Source organism: Pantherophis guttatus, chromosome 3, assembly GCF_059756535.1.
Source record: "Pantherophis guttatus breed Tessera chromosome 3, ASM5975653v1, whole genome shotgun sequence".
NCBI lineage: Eukaryota > Metazoa > Chordata > Lepidosauria > Squamata > Colubridae > Pantherophis > Pantherophis guttatus.
The window spans coordinates 33,473,877-33,492,569 of NC_142065.1; the positions used below are offsets into that span (position 1 = coordinate 33,473,877).

Consider the following 18,693-nt stretch of genomic DNA (forward strand, 5'->3'; position numbering starts at 1 on the left):
GGAATGTGTAATGGAGATAGACACCGGATCCCCAATTACCATCATGTCCTGGGACAAGCTAAAGAAGGCCGTCCCCAGCATCCAGAGACAGCAACTGCGGTATCAGTGGCTGGGACTGCGCGATTACCAGGGGAACCGCATCCCCGTGGAAGGAATCAGCGAGTTCCAGGTGGAGTACTGGGAATTCTGGGAGAAGCTTCCCCTCACCATGGTCAGCAGAAAGCTCCCAAGCCTCCTGGGCATGGACTGGTTCAGAGCCTTGGGCATGGGATTCACCTGAGTCCACAACGTGCAAAGCAACCTGAAGGATGACCTGATGCAGGAGTTCCAGGATGTGTTCGACAAGCGGCTCGGCAAGTATGTGGGGACCCCTATTTCATTCAACCTCGACCCCAACATTGCCCCCATCAGGCTGAAACCAAGGAGGGTATCTTTTGCCCTGAAGCCCAAGATCGACGTGGAATTGGACAAATTGATAAAGCAGGGGGTGTTAATGCCAGTTGATCATGCTCGGTGGGAGACCCCAATTGTGACCCCCGTTAAGCCAGATGGGTCTGTGCACATCTGCACAGACTACAAGTGTACTATCAACAAGGCCATGCAGTAGAGTGCCTATCCGGTTCCGATCGTACATCACCTTCTGCATTCCCTAGGGCCAGGCAAGATCTTTGCTAAACTCGATCTTGCACAGGCATACCAGCAGCTGCCGGTAGATGGCACTACTGCAGAGGCACAAACTATAGTAATGCATAGAGGTGCCTTCAAGTGTACCAGACTCCAATTCGGAGTCAGCATAGCTCCAGGACTATTCCAGAGCACCATGGAGCGACTGTTACAGGGGATCCCTGGGGTGGTCCCGTATTTCGATGACATGCTCATCACCGCAGAAGACACACAGCAGCTAGGGGAGAGGCTGAGACAAGTCCTAGGGAAGTTCAGAAGTGCAGGACTCAGGGTCAAACACAACAAGTGCATGATTGCAGTCCCTTCCGTGGAGTTCTTGGGGTACAGGGTAGACAGAACCGGCATACACCCCACCGAAAGCAAGATTAGGGCGATCCAAGAGGCTCCCACCCCCAAAGATAAGGTTCAACTACAAGTGTTCCTGGGACTATTGAACTTTTATGCAATTTTTCTAAGGGACAAGGCAATAGTAGCGGAGCCCCTGCACAGACTGTTGGCCAAAAAGTCCAAATGGGTTTGGGGGAAGGCTGAAGCTACAGCGTTTGCTGCTGTAAAGAAACTCCTGTTGGCCAAGAGTTTCCTAATTCAGTACAATTCTACGCTTCCCTTAGTGCTAGTCTGTGATGCATCCCCTTTTGGCGTGGGGGCTGTCCTGAGTCATAGACTACCAAACGGTCTAGAGGCACCCATCGCCTACTACTCCCAGACTCTTTTAAGCGCCGAACGGACCTACAGTCAACTTGACAAAGAGGCCCTGGCAGCTGTCTCAGGAGTCAAGAAGTTCCACGAATACCTGTTCGGCAGAGACTTCAAACTCATCACAGACCATTGCCCCCTTCTGGGTCTCATCGCAGGGGACCGACCCACCCCAGCAGCCCTATCTCCCAGGATGACACGCTGGGCCATCTTCCTGGCAGCATACTCCTATCGCCTGGTACATCGACCAGGGGTGAGCATGGGCAAAGCCGATGCCCTCAGCCATTGCCCGTTACCGGACAGGATAGAGGACCCCTCACCCAGAGTTCGAGTCCTGCTGATTGACGTCTTGGACTCGGGACCCATCACTTCAGCAGAGGTAGCGAGAGCCTTAACCAGAGACCACGTGATTAGGAAAGTCACGAGTTGGGTCATGAGGAGGTGGCCGGAAAAGACTGAGGGCGGGGAATTCAAACATTTCGCTAACAAAAAGGGTGAGCTGACAATGCAAGGGGATTGTCTTTTGTGGGGCGATCGGGTTATTGTTCCCTTGTGCCTAAGGGAAAAAGTTTTAAAGCTATTGCATGAGGGGCACCCCGGGATTGTAAGGATGAAGGGGTTAGCTAGGAGTTATGTTTGGTGGCCCCTAATGGATAAAGACATCACTGAGTGGGTGGAGAAGTGCCAACCCTGCCAAGAGTCTAGGCCAGACCCCCCCCCACAGCACTGGTCAGGGAATGGGAACGGCCCCAGGGTCCCTGGTCCAGGATCCACATAGACTTTGTTGGCCCATTCCATGGGCAGTTATTTATGGTGGTAGTGGACGCCTTCTCGAAGTGGTTGGAGATCAGACTCATGAAAACCACTACCACCGACACCGTCAGTAGGGAGCTGTGGCAGTTGTTCACCACCCATGGCCTATCGGACACCTTAGTCTCTGATAACGGGCTCCAGTTCACGGCCACGTAGTTTGAGGGGTACCTAGCAGAATTGGGGATCAGACACGTCCTCTCCGCCCCGTTTCATCCGGCTAGTAATGGATTGGCAGAGAGATTTGTGAGAACAGCTAAGGAAGCCATCTCACGCCTAGGCCCCGGGGACTGGCAGGAAAGGATAGATAAATTCTTAACGGCCCAACACGCCACACCATGCACCGCCACAGGCAGGAGCCTGGCAGAACTTCTGATGGGGAGGAAGCTCTGAGGAGTCCTAGACAGGCTACACCCCAGTTATTCACCTGACAGCTTCAGAGGGGCAGAAAAAAGGCTGAGGGAGTTCACAATAGGGATGCCAATATTCGCTAGGAATTACGGGAATGGGCCCCTCTGAGAAACCGGGACAATCACGGAGGTAACAGGGCCCAAGTCGTATAGGATAGACATGGGAGATGGGAGGATTTGGCACCGACACATTGACCAGCTACGGAAGCGTTGGGCCGCCAACACAGAAGACGCATTCGACGAACCGCTCCCTAGCTACCAACAGGACTCTTGAACTAACTCAAACCCGAGTCTAGCGGAGGACTTAGCTGTCGGCCCCGAGATCCAGTGCTGCCCCATCGCGGAAGATCGACCAGCCGCAGAAGTCGCCGCCCACAATGAATTCTCGGAGGTTCCATTGGCAGAGCAGGGAGAAACAGGGAGTTCTTCCAACCTGCTCGATGCCACACCTCCTACTGAACTGCGCAGGTCAACTAAGGTGCGGACACACCCTGATCACCTGAGAGACTTTGTATGCTAATGTCCGCCCCAAGTGACTTCTGGGAGGGGAGGAGTGTTATGTATGTAGATTTGGGTGGGCAGTTTGAATTAACTGACCTTCAGCTGATTGGCTGACCACCACAGCTGCAAGGTATATAAAGGGAGCTGTTTCCCCTGGTCAGCTGCTGGGTTCTCACCCTACAATAAAGAGCTGTTGTCACTCACTGCCTGGCTAGCTGTGTCCTCATTCACCCAACTTAACACATGGTGACTTACAACATTAAAAATCCACAGTATAAACCCCCTACCCTCTACCTATACACAAGCATCCATCTCAAAATATTTCTCAGCATGGAGGGAGGGAGGGAGGGAGGGGGTAGGAAGGGATGGGTAAATGAATATTTAGCAAGGGTTTATACAAAAAATTCTATAATGATGGAAGTTGTGTGAAGTCTGTTATTTGTGGAACTCTGCCCAGCTGTACAAAAAAAAAAAATCATATATATCAGGTTTTCATTATTAGGTAGGAATTCCTAGAATGGAAATACAGTTAATATAAACAGGCCACTCCTACTTGCAAGTATATATAAGAAACAAAAGTCTAGATTATCATTATACAGAGGTATATGAGGAATGAAAGGTACTAGATTTAGACCCAATCAAAATACCAGTTTGGGAATTAATCTAAATGGTTCATTGCCTGGTATTGATTGTATTAACAATGTTCCTGAATTATGAAAATGATTTAGTCCTTGTCATTTCATATAGAATCCCTGGAAAACTTTAGGAAACTTTCTGCTTCTCTTGGAGGAGCCTAACAAAATATTTGGGAATGCTATTTATAAGAATACGCATTTTAAGAAACATTGCAAATCTAAAAGAAGTCATATAGAGAAACATGTAGATCATTAATTGAATGGATTAACAATTAAATATCTGTAATTCTGGAGGACCATATAAACCGATGCTAATTATTAATATTACCAAGAAATTTCTTCTTTCTGATAACTTCAGTGTCCACCACTTTAACTCATAATATAGATCCCTCTTTTTTAAATAGTTAAAAGTTGCTGATCCTTCAGAGGTGTGCTATTAGTATTCTGGCAGAGCATCATTTTCCCCCCATTTATAATTTAACCTGAGCCAAAGGGTTTTTTTTCATCAAATGTAAAAAAATGGGCATTATAAAAATGCATAGGTTTTAAATTGCTCAATGTTGGAATAGTTGTAAGAACTTGCCAAGGGAATAAATGTATATTTCTAACATTTTTCTCCCCATACAAGTTAAAACCAAATGCATTTATGCTCCTGTTCTATGGAATTGTTTTACTTCCTCATATTTAATTTTCAATCTCTCTCTCTCTCTCTCTCTCTCTCTCTCTCCCTCCCTCCCTCCCTCCCTCTTCCCCCCCCTTGTCATCCCTTTTAAAATGCAATCCTATGTTACGCTTAGCCATCTATTGACTATGGTTTATTGACATTAAGTGGAAAGCAAATCTTGTTTTATTTGGTAATGAGTAACAATTCTCTGAAAACATAGTTGCAGTTTCAATTTATATGGATACTATTTTGGCAGTCTACTAGCAATCTGATTTTTCCAAGGAAGAAAGAAATTAGTTGTTAAAACCTTAGCCCACTTCACTTTGAAAACTGAAATCCTAGGAGAGTTTCTTACATTCTGAAGGAAGCACAGTTAAACAGAAACGGACCAAAAAATCTCTGAAGAATCAAATTATCTTTATAGACAATTTAAAATTCCACTTGTTCTACTTAAAGACTTTTCTGCATCACAGCCTTAAAGCTGCTTCGTTTTAAAGCAAGCTGCTGGAAATAAAGTCAGTTTAAGAAATCCCTTTTTCGTTTTCAATTTGCTTTGGCCTAATGGCCTAAGGGATGGCCTAATGTTCTCCTGCACCATATGGATCAAAGCCTCTGATTTTGGTAAACATGTTTCTTTGCCTCTCCCACCTATGACAGGAAAAGTAGCAGCATTCTACTGGATAGCTCTCTTTCAAAGTGAAGTGGAACGAGGGGTGAAATCCAGCAGATTCTAACAGGGTCTGGAGAACCAGTAGCGGAAATTTTGAGCAGTTCAGAGAACCGGCAGCAGAAATTTTGAGTAGTTTGGAAAACCAGAAAATACCATCTCTGGCTGGCCCCAGAGTGGGGTGGGAATGGAGATTTTGCAATATCCTTCCCCTGGAGTGGGGTGGCAATGGAGATTTTGCAGTATCCTTCCCCTGCCATGCCCACCAAGCCATGCCCACCAAGCCACGCCCTCAGAACTGATAGTAAAAAAAATTGGATTTCACCACTGAGTGGAACCGTTAATAAGTATTTCTTGATTGTGGTTATTCACCCAATGGTGAGTCTGTAAGTATTAACTAGCCCATATTTCATAATTTTATGAAGGAAAATGCCATGAGACACTTGATCAAAGACTTTGCTAAGGTGTACAAATGCTATGTCTACAGCAGGGCTGTCAAACTCTCAGTGCGCGGGCTGGCTAAGTCATGCGCTGACCATGCCCAAGTTTAGAGAAAGGGGGGAAAGTCCTGATATGTCACGTGATACCGCTGTGACAACATGAGTTTGACACCGTTGATCTACAGCATTCTACTGATATGTTAAGTTAACAACTCTGTTAAAGGAAAAGTTGTGGTCAGTCTGGCACAATTTGCTTGCGACAAACCTGTGCTGGTTCCTGTTAATTTATAGCATGCTTTTCCAAGTTCTCACAAACATGATGCTTGGTAATCTGTTTAAAGGCCTTGCCCAGTGTAGATAGCCTCCTTCTTCCATTTTTTTGAAGATAGGAATAACAATTGTTCTCTTCATCTTTGGATATCTCACAGGACTTGTCAAAAATTATTGAGAGTGGTTCTGTTTTTTTAAAATATATCTTTATTGAACACAAGAATAAAAGATGAATGAGCAAGAAGAAAAAGAACTGAAGAAAGAAAAAGGAAGAAAATAAAGCAAGATAAGAATGCAAAAAAAGAGAAAATAATATAGAAAAAATGATTTCCTGCTTTCTTTTTTACAGGTACACATAAAAAAATAGATCAAACACTTACGCTGGAGTTCACCATAGTCTACATTATTTCTGTAATCCTACATAATTCTGATCATCAAATGCCAAAATCCAAAATTTTATTCAATTTCTTGCAAAAAGTTCAAAAGTGGTTTCCATGTAGAAGTAAATTTCATCAGTCTCTTTTGTTTTAATCAAAGCTGTGAATTTCACCAGCTCCCCACATCAGCGTCATCTTCTATTCTTCCATTGTAAATATTTGTAAGTCCTTCTATGTTGTATATATGGAAACTTTTGGGCTGTTATCATATATAAAAGCAAAATTCCCCCCAAAAACTTTTAACCTGTTTGTCCATTAATCCCCCCTCCCAAAAAATAAAAATTACTGAAAAAGATCACCTTCCACTATTTTCTTCAGTATGTGGGAAATAATCCATCTAGCTCTAAGGATTACAGTTTTTTAAAATTATCAAAGTTTCCATCCCTTTGGCTATATTAAAGTACAGTTCTTTTCTTTCCTAGAAGCATAACCATGTTCAGTTATGGTGCCCTTTTTCTTCTAGAAGAGGACAAAAAAATGAGTTCTGTGTTTTTATCTTCACCCATTACCACTTTATCACTTCCTCATTGTAATCTATTTATCCTTTCTTAGGATTCCATCTAGTTCTAACATATTTAAATAATGCTTTTTGGGATGGGTTTTTTTTTTTTTAAAAAAATCTAGCTGTCTTGTTCATTCTGAACTGCAAATTTTCTTCTTAATGATAATTTTATTTAAAGTTTAAATCACAATGATAAAACCTAATGCAAAGTAAACAAAGGGGGGGGGGATAAAAAAATAAGATGCAAAAAAAATAGAAAAATGGGGGGAAAAGAAAATTTGAATGTAGTAAAGAAAAGAAACCAAACATAGATTTCCCCCTTCATCACAACCTTACACAACCTCATTCTTCTTCAAGTACTAAAGTTACCTTTTAGATATCTCATCTAATTTCTGTAGCCTTCTGACTTAATAGTGATCAGTGCTGATCCAACTAATAGTAGAAGTTTTTGTAAATAGGGAATATCGTTTAAAATGTCTTGGATGTTGACATACCTGCTATCCAGATTTTTAAGAAATATTTTTTATTAAAAATTTTAATAGGAGCCATTGTGGCACAGAGGTTAGAATGTAGTATTGGTGGTTAACTTTGCCCACTGCTAGGAGTTCGATCCTGACTCGGTTCAAGGTGGCCTTCCATCCTTACGAGGTTGATAAAATGAGGTCCCAGATTGCTGGGGACACTATGCTGACCTTGTAAACCACTCACTGTGGTTGAGTGCTGTAAAGCATTATAGAGTAGTATATAAGTTTAAGTGCTATTGCTATTACTTCTAATAACAATAAGAAGAACTAATACAAATTAAATTAAAACAGAGAAAATGAAAAGCAAATAACAGGGAAAGCTACAAGTGTAATAAAAAAAAGAAAAAAGTAGAAAAAAGAAAGAGTTATAAAGAAAGTTATAAAGGTATAAAAAAAATCAACTTCTGATATTCTTCGCAGTACCCTACTATACAGAATTTCAATTTCCATCTTTCTTTCCAGTCTCTTAAGCAGAATTAATACTTAACTCTAAGCTCCCTAGACAATTCTTCTCTTTTACCAAAATTATCTTAAAAGATCAAGCATAATCAATGACCTCACTAATTCAGAGAGACGGATCCACAGCTACTATTATAATTCTGAATTATACAATGTGTCTTTTTAGGCACATGCTTGAATAGTTTCTACTGAATCAGACTAATCCAATAGAGTACCCACATCTATTCCTCCATAAATATTGGGACTTCAATTTCCATAATCCCAAGAAATTATAGGAATTGTGATCCAACTCATTTTGAAATCATTAGGTTAATTAAATAAGGCTGGTCTGCACCTTCCCAGATTTCAGGTAGTAATATTCCCAATTCTAGTTGGAAATGACTTAAACAAACCCTTCAAGCAGTAGGTTTCGTCACTGAGTAATGACTATTCTTTATTCTAATGAGGACTGCACTCAAATTATTATGACTACAGCTAAAGCTGTAAAAATCTGAACAAACAATACATTATGACAAACTTTACATATTGTATGGTGGCATAGGAGTTTGTTCAACAATATATTTGCCAACATCCAATACTGAGATGGAGCAAATACTATGTCCATTATCTATGTCTCCCATTTTTCAATCAGCTACGCAAGATTATAAAGAAGGAATATGAAAAAAGATTCTATGGAACTATTATACTTTTTTTTAAAAAAAACAGTAAATTGACAAAGAATAAGTGGCATATTTAGCTCTCATATCAAAGTTTGTATCACCTCTGGAGTGCCTTATACTGTATGATTCAATGATGTTCAGTGAGTGTTTTACCTCCATTAAAATATTCTACCTTATGTCTCAAGCATTTAATATATGGGGTGGATTTTTTAAATAAACTATCAGAGTTAAACAGCCACATTCACCTAGTCCTAAATCTGTCAAACTGACTTGGAAAAAAGTACCCTAAGAGAATTAATAAGCCTGGATTCAGGCCTAATTAGCTGCTCTGACACCCTTTGAATTAATAATTATAAATATACATTAGATCCACTCACAATATTATGAATATTTATCATGATTGGAAACCAAAAAGGCAAAAATTTAGCACCAAAGCAGAAGATGACAGCCATATCTCTCTTCCTCAATTCATTTATTGTAATTAGCCCTTCAAATCACAACTCATAGGATTTATGTATATTCCCAATTTTGCATAGGAAGCTATTTTCTACATGTCAACTTTTATTCTGTTCTTTGTTGAATGTTGTACTTTTAGATTTTCAGCAAATAATTAAATGTTAGCAAAGCAGTCTAAAAATACTATTTCATGCCAATTCCTCAGTGTGGGCCAAAAAAAATAATTTAGAGAGCTACACTTTTCTTTGGGAGGGGGCGGGGGTATGTGTAGTTTATTCCATCATTGTCCTTCACTTTCGTGGAGAATAATTTGCTTTCAAAAATTATTTTCAAAGGAGAGTTTCAGTGAAAAATGAAATAAAAATAATTTAATAAATATATACAAACTGGTCATATGTAACCATATATGCTTCATGAAGATATGGTAAAAAGTAGAAAGGATGCTTCAGAGATCAGTATTTGCTATGGTAATTGTTGGAATACTCAAGATTGACATCAGATACTGGATATCTGCTTTCCCCCATTGAATCCCACTCCCTGATGGGTCTGTTCCCCATGCAAAGCAGGGGTGAAATCCAGCAGGTTCTGACAGGTTCTGGAGAACCGGTAGCGGAAATTTGGAGTAGTTCAGAGAACCGTCAAATACCATCTCTGGCTGGCCCCAGAGTGGGGTGGGAATGGAGATTTTGCAATATCCTTCCCCAGTAGTGGGGAGAGAATGGGGATTTTGCAGTATCCTTCCCCTGCCACGCCCACAAAGCCACGCCCACAAAGCCAAACCCATAGAACTGGTAGTAAAAAAAAAATAGATTTCACCTCTGATGCAAACTGTGAAGTTCTGGGCTTGGAACCTGATATCCAGCCTGTTGTATATAAGATCAAAAGTTGGGGACATGTAGGTCTTTTACACAATCCATTTCATTCAAAAAAGATTTAGGAAAAAAAGTTCATCTAACTCAAAACTCCCCAGAACAGATCCATATAGGTTTCTGGATAAAATAGGAAGACTTTATTTTGCTACTTGAGTGGTATTCTACAGAATAAATACATGATAAAACAATAGAATATGATCCATAGGATTAAAACTAGATTCTGTATATAAAGAATGCAACCGCCCCTATCTTTGTGTGTGGTCTCCTGTCTAAGTACTAACCAGGACCAATGCTGCTTAGATTCTTGAGATCAGCCAACATCATCATCTTTTGAAATTAAACAGCAGTGAAAAAGACTTTTACTTACCATATATCAAGATTAAAGCATTTGGAAAAGACCCAGAGAAATTTCATTGCACTCTTCTTCAGAAATGATAACAGCTTCTTCCTCAGAGTAAAAGATGCTTCCTTTCAGTTAGTAAGGATAGCAAACTAATAAAATAAACTTTCAAAATCAAGTTATTACTATGCTTATGTACCACCCAGCAGATGTTGTTCTTACCCAAAGAGAAGCTGTTTCAATTATTAATGGTTTCCAACAGCTCAGCTTGAAACAATTTACCATTTGAAAGAGAAAAGTCGCTTTCATTATTCAAACTGCAGAAACATTTCAGTTATTAAAAATAGTCTTCCATTTGGAAAAAAAAAATCTGCACAATCTATCTTTTTCTTCAGATACCAGCAGGAGAATAAGAGTGGGAGAAACCTGTGTATTTGCTGGAGGTTAATTGATAACATACATAGAAAGGATAAGTCTACAAGAGATTTAAACTCAAGATCTGCTCACCGGCTCCAATACAATGTTTACAAGGTACTTTAACATTTGCAATGGAGCATTGCTTAATTTGCCCTGAAGTTGGAGAATACATCTGGTCAGATTTTTCATAGTAAATGAATTATACATTAAAGTAGCACACTAGCAAGATTTGGTCTGGATTTTCTCAGTGGTGTTAGCTCACTGGAAAAATCTTATTACCACAAGGGAATTTAGCTACACCTTGACTTCACATAATAGCAATTTCAGTTGAGCTAACTGCCGTGGAGAGGAGATGCTGACAAGTATTAAAATTCTGCTCCATAAAATTAATGGTCCATTACCACTAAAGAGAAACTTCTATTGGTAAACATATTAATGAATGGAGTATTAAATCTGACATGTTCCTAACTTTTTAAATACTGTCTGGTTCAGCTTAAAGTTGGGTTAGTGTCAACACTATTATTTCTTTTGCTATACAGCGCTTCTTGACCATTTTCTAGCAAACAGATCTTCTTTTCACTGTTAATTTGTTTGTTTTTAAATTAAAAAAAAAAACCAAGGTATGAATGAAGCCATGTGGTTGTATTCCTGTCTATACAGCACACTTCTATAAGTTTACTCTGTTGATTGTGGGAACTTAAATGTTATTGTCTAGATGTATTTTTGCCATGTTTTTTGAATGAAAGGCTGGTCATTGAGTGTCCTGGGACAATTACATACCAAACATAGTAAGAATGTTATCTAAATTAAGCAACAACTGATTCCAAGACCCAGTTCCAGTTTCTATCTACTCTCCTCTTTGCAATACTTCACTTAAGTGAGCATCTACACTCCTCTTTAAACCTGTTCTTTTTGTTAAACACAGAAAACTAGTTCTAGAATTTATTCCTTTCAGCCCATGTCCTATACATTACAAAGGGATGGAAATGTCATCTCCACCTTAAGCCTTGGTAGTACAGTGGTCTAAAGCACCCTGTTATTAACACAGCTGCCTGCAATTTCTGCTGGTTCGAATCTCGCCAGGCTCAAGGTTGACTCAGCCTTCCATCCTTTCTAAGGTAGGTGAAATGAGGAGCCAGATTGTGGGGGCAATAAGCTGACTTTGTATAAATATACAAAAGGATGAAGGCTATTGCTTAACGCATTGTAAGCCGCCCTGAGTCTCCGGAGAAGGGCGGCATATAAATCAAATTTTAAAAAAAAACATGATTACTCAAAGTTACACAATTGGTTAATCACCGTAGAAGCCCGGGAAAGTTGGGGTTCCTAGAGAACGCCTACAGGGTTAAATCAACTACATGTTGCTGGTTTACAAATTAAAAAAGCAACCTGTGCTATGATTAGCAGAGGCAGATGAAGTATGATTAACACAAATAAGTTTTTATCTTTAATGAAAAAAGACCCAGTGATTATATGTGCTATAATTGACCCAAAACTCTTGGTTACAAGTAATAACACTATAAATTACAACTGTATGCTTAGGGACAGTAGTTTCATACCTTAGTTGTGAACTGAGTACTGAAACCTCTGGCTATCTGCTCATAGAAAGAGACTGTTGGACTAATTATATCTGGGCTGATTTATTGGACTCTCAAGATGCTCCCAGGTTGTGTAGTACAGAACACATTCTAGGCTCTATAAGACAATTGCAGTCATGGAATCCTTCCCTGGGCTATGGAAGTCCACCCTGAATAGAAATATCTAACCATTCCTCATTAATGAGAGTTGTTATGAATATCACACTTTGCTTTCTTTTGTTGACTTATCTATTTGTTCTATGTTGCAACCAATTAAATACTCATTTTTATTTACATGTTACAGCTCTTTATAGCTGTAAATTTTCTGATCATTTATTAGGACAGACATTAAAGTGTTTGATATGCTATACACGTTTGTCAGGCTCTGCTACTTATTTTGAACCAACTAAACAAGATTACAAGTTATATCTTGCATGAAGTAAGGGATATAGTGCCACTTGCTTGTACTTCACAAAATTAACTAAGAGGAGCTGAGCCAGATAATCTGTGGATAATTAAGATTACTAACAGCAGATGTTGGGAAAAGTAGGTGCTCAGCTGCACAATGCTGCTTTGGGGTAGAAACATTTAATGGAGGCTGATTGGATTTTATATCATTTGATGCTAGACTGAAGAGAGTATATCTGTAATTGTGCTGACTTCTTTTATAATGCTAGGTTTTTTTTTTTTAAGTTTGCAGTTCAGCTCTGGTATTGTAAAAGTTGTCAATTTCTTAATTAGTAATGGATGGAAGCTTATCAAAAAGATATCCAACATAGAATTAAGGAGAAATTTCCTGTCAATGAGAATAATTAATGGAATGGCTTGGCTTCAGAAGTTGTGGATACTCCATCACTGGAGGTTTTTAACATTAGATTGTCATTTGATTATATTACAAATTATATTATATACATATGATTATATTACTTTGTTGTTTGTATGTACCCTACACTGAGAGCTTATGCACTGGAGACAAATTCTTATATGTCCAATCACACTTGGCCAATAAAGTTTTCTATTCTATTTGTCTAAAATGGGATTATAGGAATATGGGATTAGACTATAAATATCCAAGGTCCTTTCCAACTCTATTATTCTGTTAATTGATTGATAGGCTCCTACCCCCGCTTAACTTTTGTATTTAAATAAAAGCCAGTATTTATATATTCATAGGTATCATTTGGTTCTTGTTGATATGACATTTAAACCCTATATCCTCTTCAATAGGATTTAGAAAATGAGCAATCTGATAAAATAAACCATTTTAACCTAAGAGATGATTTGAACACATGGTTGTACTTTTGCAACACAACTAATTGAATTTCTGGGATCATGTAGTTTTCTGCAATTTATTTCAAATAATCTTTATAGTGTATGTACTCGAACTTTTCCATGCTTTGTGGCATGAATTAAGCTCTTTATGCTTTTTACCTGTTTGCATTTATGGTATTACTTCATGAGTGTCTCAGATTGAAACAATTGTGCACTCAATCCACAGAATGTTTTAAAGCTGTTAGTTGGATATATGCGCTTATATATGACAGTATTTTTAAAAATTTTCTTTGAATTCATATTATTCCTTTAGAACTTCTTTCAGTTCATGTAATCATTTTTTTAAAAAATGAAGCTCTGCTATTATCAGGCATAAACAAGGTAAATAAAATATTTATTATTACCATTATCAGTGTCTATAAAGAGAAATGTATCTCTGTCCTTGGGTTGCTTATCAGTATTTCTGTATCAAGAACAATTTCTATGGACAGCCACAATAGACAGTCAAGTACAAGATGGAAAACAAGGAATATCAACATCTCTTTTCATCTGAAAGGTCATTGGCCTTGTCTGGTGCTTGGAAGGGCTAATTCATCTTCCAGAGTAAATGCAGATCTATTCCTCAACTTAATCCTTAACATTACCTCCTTCAGTATGTTTTATTTCAGTTCTGTCAATGGGAAAATGCCCTGGCTAAAGCATATTTTACTTAACCTTGGTTTGTCTTGCTGTCCTTTATTTATTCATTTACTCTTAAAACTCTTAAAAACTAGATCTTTGTCTCTAAAGGCTCTCAAAGTCTCTCACAGTTAACCACTACAAAGAGATGGAAGACAAGAATATAAATTAGAACACAATGGCATGGTTAATTTAGTTTAAAAAAAATGTCAACCTATATTGCGAAGCTTAATTGTAAGTGTTCTGATCGGAAAGATAATAAATATTTATTGGACCTTATTCTCTCTGCTGGGCTCCATTAACCTTGGTTCATTGCAGGAGTCAGTTTTGCATCGGATTATGTAAACATAGCTTGGCCAATCTATGAATGTGGAAAGAGCAGTTTGAAGGTCACCGGCATGCAAACCCAGTCTGCTTTGGGAGTTCTGACTCAATCGTATCTTGGGAAGATAATTTCTGTTCTTTTTCTTTTTTAAAAAAAAAATTTGATTTATATGCCGCCCTTCTCCAGAGACTCAGGGCGGCTTACAATGCGTTAAGCAATAGCCTTCATACTTTTGTATATTTTATACAAAGTCATCTTATTGCCCCCACAAACCGGGTCCTCATTTCACCTACCTTAGAAAGGATGGAAGGCTGAGTCAACCTTGAGCCTTGGAGAGATTCGAACCAGCAGAAATTGCAGGCAGCTGTGTTAATAACAGGGTGCACTAAACCACTGTACTATCAAGGCTCTTTGTATGAGCCTTCCATATAATCCAGGAGGACAGTCTCCATAGGGTGCCTGCAACCCTCCAGCATAGTCTGTGTACCCTGAAGTTCACTCACAAACAATAAGAAAAAAGTAGTACCAACATCATGACCCTTAAGCAGACAAGAAAGTGACGCACAGATTTCATGTCCTTGGAGCTAGTGGAAGAGCAATGATTTGATTGCTTGGTATGTAAGGCAACCAACAAAATTAGGGTTGGGATCTTCTCCTACTCCAGCAAGCCTTGCTCCTCGTTTTTACAGAGATGCATAGCTCTACATTTAGATGGTGAGCTGATAGGTCCCAGGACAGTGCTTCATTAAGAGATTAGGAATGAGGAAGCACCTCTGCCTGTTCTGACAAGTTGTGGAGTCATTTTTCTCAAACTATAGCAAGAACAATCTGTGGTGGCAGTGGAGGCTGCAAGTCCCAGACCCTGATCTATGTTGGCTTTGTTCCCTTTGTACTTCTAGGTAATGGACAGTTGTGTGCTTGTTGTTGCCTTCTCTCCAGTGGATCCAGTCTAAACTGCTGTTTAGCAGCTTTTGTCTTCTTATTTGACATTTTGGGACAAATCCTGGCAATCAGTCATCATGTATTCCCAGATCACCTTCTTCTCCTTTCCTGGCACCTTTGCTGTTCTAAATGCTGTTCCAAATAAGAGCAATTCATGTCAACTGAACAGCTGTACTTCTGACTACTTACCTTAATTGTTGTGCATATATGGCCCTTAGGCTAATAAATTAGTCCCCATGCCATTACAACCATTTGAATCTGAAATCCCTGATTTCAAATCTCATTTATTTATTTTTATGTCGTGTGACCAACCTTTATGAAAGGTATACAGAACAGTGCCTGAAGGACAATTGAACCAAACAACAGTTATTTGGATACTCCTCTAGGATTATTTGACCAAAGAATCAACTTTTGTACCACTGCCTGATGTCTATTTATTACTTGGCATTCAGTGTTGCTCTTTAGGAATTGATTGTTTTCCTAAGCCTTGAATGGTAAGTTTTATTCACATAGTACATATACCTAATTTTCTAAAGAAAAGAGCTCTGAATGCCAATATAGTATTTTACTTAAATATGAAGTTATCATAAGTCACTTCAATAGCAATAATTCAGTGAAAGGGTTTACAACAATAACAAAGCTTGAAGAAAAGAAAAATACTTAATATTGCTTAGTGCAAAGGCCAGCATTTCTACCCAATATTACAGATTAAGGGATATTTTATTAGCACAGTTCAGTTTTCCCACTGAGAAAAATTTAAGCTTTTTTCTTTTTTGTCTACAGAGGAACAACATTTTCTTCCAAGAAAAAAACTTCAGTACATATGTCTATATAGTTGTTTTGAACTTGTAACTAATAGTAGGTTCCTTTCTTTTCTTTTAACAATTTTATGAAATATAGCTGCCATATACAATATTGATAATACATAATATAAAATAAAAAGCAATTTTGATTTATATCAGATATAGCAAAACTCCAGTTAAGATGCATAAAAGCAGTACATAAAGGTCCTGGATATGCCTTATGGCATGCTGAAATACATTAAAGATGCTGTAGAAGGGGGTTTTTTTTATATAAAGATGCTGACTTAGCACAGAGGTGAAAATTTATTTTTAACCTCTCTGTGAACTGGGGACATCTGCTTTGTCAGCTATTCTTTCAAACCAATTGGACAGAATTTATTACTATAGTCCTATACAAGCTATAAGTGACCTGCCACCTACAACAGCAAAGTTTTCTGGCCTCCTGATGTACTTAGTTCGAAAAAGGCATCAGCTATACTGAGTCAGCCTTGCTGATTAGCTGATCAAAGGAACCAGGTATATTGTTCCCCGGCCATATTTAAATTTAATTGAATTTAAATAGGATTAATTTAGCTTTCAAAAACTTAAATTCCCTGTAAAAATTAACTTAACATCCTTATTTCCAGACTCAAAGAAGTTCTGTAAAATCCAGCAAAAACAAAAACAAAAAAACCTCTGTAGTCATACATGCTGTTGCTCTTTGCTGGACACTTTAGATATGTTATGCTAAGCTTTCATTTTGAAAAGGTGAAGTGGTGTACTTAAAAATGTTACTGCGATGAACCCTTAAAGCCATTGTGCTGAAATAAATGTTAATCTTAATATTCCATTCCATTCCATGACCATGTGCATAACACTGCAGCAGTCATAAATGCCAGCTGTTTGAAAAACACCAAAATTTCAATCACACAACCCTGGGGATGCTACAATGGTCATAAGTCCAACGACCAGTCATAAAGCTACTTTTTTTGCCATGTGATAACTTCAAATGATTGCTAAACAGGGCAGTTGTTAAGTGAGGACTATCTGTAATTGGAAAACAGCCCAAGTCAGTTGATCTAATTTAATATTCCCATTATCAGATCACGTAGTAATAAATAATGCTATATTATTATTATGGAAAATTGAAATAGACACTAATTATAGATAATCTATACACTGGTTTTACTCAATGTTAAGTCTGCACAAAGTGGGTGTAATCTGTGCTTCTAGCACAAAGAACTGTGCAATTCACCTCAACACTCCGTGTGAAACTCTGTTTCATAAGGTGAGAGAGGAACAGTTTGCTTTGACCAGACTCTTCTGTTGGAAACAAGTGGCTTCCACATACACATGTACATTCAAGAGCCATGGTGGTACAATGGTTAGAGTGTAGTACTGCAGGCTACTTCTGCTGATCACCAGCTGCCAGCAGTTTGGGAGATCGAATCTCACCAGGCTCAAGGTTGACTTAGCCTTCCATTCTTCCAAGGTTGGTAAAATGAAGACCCAGATTGTTGGGGGCAATATGCTGACTCTGTAAAACTGCTTAGAAAGGGCTTTAAAGCACTGTGAAGCAGTATATAAGCCTAAGTACTATTGCTATTGCTACATTGTGCATTGCCAGAAAAACTGCTGAAAAATTAGAAAAGTGAAACAGTTCAATTTGTATTTAGAAATGTTGCTTCATACATCAGGTTATTAAAGTGAGTCCATCAGATCACTTTTCAATTTAATTATCTCAGCAAAGTTTTGCACAGTTCTAGTCAATATATTTCAGTAACTGTTAGAATACAGGCCAAAAATAGTTTGAGATCTGTTACTGAAATGCACTAAGGACTCAAGAGTGTGCATCATATCTAATAATGGGAAAGTCACATTGAAAGTTTCATATAGACCTTGAAATACTAGTTTTCATTTTGCCAGCTGTTTTCTCTATACATTGGAAATAATCCTTTCAGTTGCCCCCATGTGTACAAATGAAAACAACGGAGTGCTAAAACAGAAGCTCCTTGGAGAGATGGGTGTTTGAAGTATGTTCAACAGTTTAATAGTTGCATGCCTCCTGCTAGATTTAGAGAACTTCATTCCCAGCCTCACAAACTATTGGTTTTGCATTATTACCTTTTGTATATACCCCGGGAAAAAAGGGATGCTTTATCTGTAGAGTGGCAGATGTCCCAATTTTCCCCATTCTGCCCAATCAACTACTGTATATTCCAGTGGCTGCTGTTTGCCTGGCATACCTCTGAAATTGTAAAGTTGTGGTAATCATTCAAAGTGGCCATGGATAGAATGTGCTTCTCAGGACTGTTGCCTGTAAATACCGTCTATGAATTGGCATTCAAGCTGTTACTCCAAAGGAGTACTACTGTCAGTGCTTTGGAGATTGAATTACAGAACATTATTCCATGCCAGTGGTGTGCAGAATTTCCTGAGGCTGAAGACAGACATAAAATAAAAAGACCAGGTGTTCACAGCATGTTCACACCTGCCTCCAGAGCCTAACCTCACAACAAAATTGTCAAATGAGCCCGTCAATCTAATCTTCACCTGCCTATTCACTCATTCTTGTTCCTACTGCTTCCTCATCGTCTGCTACCTGGGGAAATCTGACAAAACATCCCCTACCGATTTCCAAATATGGGAAGAAGATTTGTTGCTTTCCCACCTG

At 38.8% G+C, this 18,693-nt stretch overlaps 1 long non-coding RNA gene across 1 annotated transcript in view; it reads right to left on the bottom strand.

Moving 5' to 3' along the window:
* The window catches only part of LOC148114539 (uncharacterized), a 55,704-nt gene extending 45,431 nt beyond the window's left edge, over positions 1 to 10,273 (bottom strand). The window contains exon 1 of the long non-coding RNA XR_015732853.1: positions 10,054 to 10,273. This is a non-coding gene — a long non-coding RNA (uncharacterized LOC148114539). The remainder of the gene's footprint in view (positions 1 to 10,053) is intronic.
* Positions 10,274 to 18,693: the final 8,420 nt, after the last annotated feature.